General features: G+C 41.5%; 1 protein-coding gene across 1 annotated transcript in view; it reads left to right on the top strand.

Annotated features, from left to right (window-relative positions):
• LOC104986728 (ATP-binding cassette sub-family A member 3-like) overlaps positions 1 to 4,022 on the top strand; it is a 238,467-nt gene that overhangs the window by 115,920 nt on the left and 118,525 nt on the right. The gene's annotated exons all lie outside the window — the stretch shown is intronic.

Genomic DNA, 4,022 nt, shown 5'->3' on the forward strand with positions numbered 1-4,022 from the left:
ACCTCATGTAAAGAGTTGACTCATTGGAAAAGACTCTGATGCTGGGAGGGATTGGGGGCAGGAGGAGAAGGAGTCAACAGAGGATGAGATGGCTGGATGGCATCACCGACTCGATGGACGTGAGTTTGAGTGAATTCCGGGAGTTGGTGATGGACAGGGAGGCCTGGCGTGCTGCAGTTCATGGGGTCGCAAAGAGTTGGACATGACTGAGCAACTTAACTGAAGGAATTTTTTATCTTTTCTTCTATTCTAAATGATAATCTTTTGGGGTATCTTAAGTTGCAGGGTTTTCTATTTCAGGTCTTTGATTATATCATGCCACTCCCTTCTGGTCTGCAAAGTTTCTGTAAAAATATCAACCAAGAGCTTCATGGAGTCTCCCTTGTAGATGATTCTTAATTTTCTCTTGCTGCCTTTAGAATTTTCTCCTTATCTTTTGCTTTTGCCATTTTAAATATGATATGTCTCAATGTGAGTCTTTTGTGGTTCATCTTTTTGCAAAACTGTGCTTCCTGTACCTGGATGTCTGTTTTCTTATTTAGGTTTGAGAAGTTTTTAGCCATAATTTCTTCAAGTACATTTTTAGTACCCATGTCTCTCTTTTCTTCTTCTGGAACGCCTATTATGCACAGGCTGGCATAATTTTTATTATCCCATAGATATTATATGTTGCTTTAACATTTGTTAGTCTGTCTTCTGCTCTGATTGGGTGACTTCAATCATTGTCTCTCCTGAATCATGTATTCATTCTTCTGTGTTATTTTGTGAATATTCATTGCTTCTAGATTGGTTTTTATTTAAGCAGTTGAATTGTCTATTTTTGATTGGTTCACCTTTATATTTTCCAGTTCTTTTTTATAGTGATCTGCATTTGTATCAATAGTTTTTCTTAATTTGGTTAGAATTTTTATTACTTCTTTTTGGTTTTAGTTGACTGGTGAACACTGTTGCATTATTTGTTCTTTCAGACTATTTCTCATTTTCTTTTTAATTGGGAGTAGTTCCTCTGACTTTATTTTATTTGACTTTCTCATCTCTATGGATTTATGAGAAACAGTTACCTACTGTGAACTTGAGGTATTCTTGCCAGGAAAATCCCATAGACAGAGGAGTCAGGTGGGCTATGATCCATGGGGTCACAAAGAGCTGGATACGACTGAAACAACTGAGTAAAGTGCATACAGCACACTTTGAACTCCAAGGGTTGTTCTTATATGGGAGTATACTTGTGCAAACTGTGTGTGTCCAGTATTTTTGTGTTAGTACTGGTTTTGGTATGTATACTGAGCCCAGTGTGCTGGCATTTATCTCCTTGATATGGGGTGTGGTTGGTGTTGGGAGATTTAAAGTCTATGCAAGATGTAAGGTGGGGTTTCCTCTTTGCTCTGTGGCTATTGCTACCCTATCAGGGGCAGAGTCTGCCCCTCGGTTGTTGTATTTGAAGTCCTGAGGGTCAGGTTTGATATGGCTTCACTGAGTGTGAGCTCTGCCCTAAATAAGGTGCTTGTTGAAGCATGTGAGGCCCATGAGATCACAGAGGCTCTATGTGATACCTATCCATTCCTCTGTTGTGTTCATCTCAGATCTAATACAAGGCTGTGACTGGGTATTGGGACATTGTGGCTGTATGAGTTGAGGTGGCTGTGCTTTCACCTGATCTGGACTGCCTCTGCAGCATACTTTTCTCAGGACCTCTCTGCACCATGTCTCATGCTAAGCTGAACTGGAGTGCCCTCACTGGGAGACAAACTACTATGTACTCCTAGGCAATGGCAATGTTTGTTGCCATTTCACTTGATTCACACCCCCAGGCTTTCTGGGCTGTCTCTGCAGACTATATTAGTTCCTCTCCCAGGGCCTGTCTGCCTGAGATTTAGCACTTATCACTGCAAGCTCCTGTGATACTGCCCTCTATGCACATTGACAATATCCCCCGTTGCCACATCTGCTGACAAAGGCCTCCACAGCTTGGCCTGTTTCACATCCCAAGCACTCTGGTCAGTTTCTGCAGAGCTAGACTGGGTCTCCACCCAGAACTTGAACAAGGCTGTGGTGTGGAGTGAGCAGGGTCAGTTGTTTCTCCCTTCAAATTGTAAAGTGCAATGAGGCAGCAGCCTCCAGTGCAAGGCTATTTCTGCCTTGATTGTCAGCGAGCCAACATGTTTACACTCGTAGGGAGCTAGGCATCTCTAGCCCATCTATCTCTCTTAGCAGTTTGCCCAGCTGGTAAGGGGCCCCATTTCCTCCACAGGACTGATATGCCCAGACTCTTTACTCCTCAGGGAAAGGGTCTGTCTGGCTGTGTCGATTTTCTCCTTACAGATTGCTCCCAGGGGCAAAGACGCTGACTTAATGCCTTTTTTCCATCCTGCCTGGTTACGTGGAGATCTTTCTTGCAGCTTTGGTTGCAAGCATTGTTTGACTGGAGTTCTGCCAGTTTCTAGTTAATTTTTTTGAGAATTGTTTCACCTGTATGTATATTTTTGATGTGTTTGTGGGGGAATGTGACTGCCACATCCTCCTACCCTGCCATTTTGATATCCCAATTGAATTTTGTTGTTGTTGTTCAGTTGCTAAGTTGTGTCTCACTCTGAGACCCCACGGACTGTAGCACACCAACCTCCTCTGTCCTGCACTATTTCCTGGAGTTTGCTCAAATTCATGTCCATTGACTTGGTGATGCTATCTAACCATCCCATCCTCTGCTTCCCCTTCTCCTTTTGCCTTCAATCTTTCCCACCATCAGGGTCTTTTCCAATGAGTTGGCACTTCACATCAAGTAGTCAAAATATTGGAGCTTCAAATATTTTAATTTACTATATTTTAAATCATAAAAAGGATAATGCTAATAATAATGCTTGACTGAGTCATTATATATTTTTGTTTTCTTCCTCAGACTTATGGGGGCTTGAGTCTGCTGTTATACCTACGTGAACAAATGTACAAAGACCACAAAACTGTTCTCAAATCTTTCTCTATATAATTACTTTTAAGAGTTGCATTTGGGACAAGGCAATGACACCCCACTCCAGTACTCTTGCCTGGAAAATCCCATGGACGGAGGAGCATGGAAGGCTGCAGTCCATGGGGTTGCTGAGGGTCGGACACGACTGAGCGACTTCATTTTCACTCTTCACTTTCATGCATTGGAGAAGGAAATGGCAACCCACCCCAGTGTTACTGCATGGAGAATCCCAGGGATGGGGGAGCCTGGTGGGCTGCCATCTATGGGGTCACACAGAGTCAGACACGACTGAAGTGACTTAGCAGCAGCAAGAGTTGCATTTACTATGTATTGCTTAAGATTTTGCTGTGTGGGAAAAAATCATAGAGATTTCTCAAAAAGTGAAAAATAAAACTACCATACATGATCCAGCAATCTCTTATTCAATCTCTTATTCAAAAGAATTGAAGTCAGGATCTCAGAGGAACACCTGTACTCCCATGCTCATTGCAGCATTATTCACAATAGGCAAGCTATGAAAACAACCTAAATGTCCACCTACAAATGAATAAAGAGAAAATAAATGTATATACAATGGAATATAATTCAACTTTAAAAAAGAAGTAAATCCTATCTTTTGTGACAGTATGAATGGATGGACCTAGAGGACATTATGCTAGTTAATATAAAACAGACACACAACATCAAACACTGTATGATCTCACTTGTATCATGGAATCTAAAATGGTCAAATTCATAGCAGCAGAGCGTAGAATTGTGGTTGCCAGAGCTGATGAATGGAGGAGGAGAAAACTGGGAGTTGATGTTCAGTTTATCCAAAATTTTGGTTTATGCAAGATAAATAAGTTTTGGAGATCAACTATATGGCATAGTGCCTACATATAACAATATTGCATACTTAATATTTATTGACTATGCCAAAGCCTTTGACTGTCTGGATCACAATAAACTGTGGAGAATTCTGAAAGAGATGGGAATACCAGACCACCTGATCTGCCTCTTGAGAAATCTGTATGCAAGTCAGGAAGCAACAGTTAGAACTGGACATGGAACAACA

This window comes from Bison bison, unplaced genomic scaffold (genome assembly GCF_000754665.1).
Source record: "Bison bison bison isolate TAMUID 2011002044 unplaced genomic scaffold, Bison_UMD1.0 scf7180017864072, whole genome shotgun sequence".
NCBI lineage: Eukaryota > Metazoa > Chordata > Mammalia > Artiodactyla > Bovidae > Bison > Bison bison.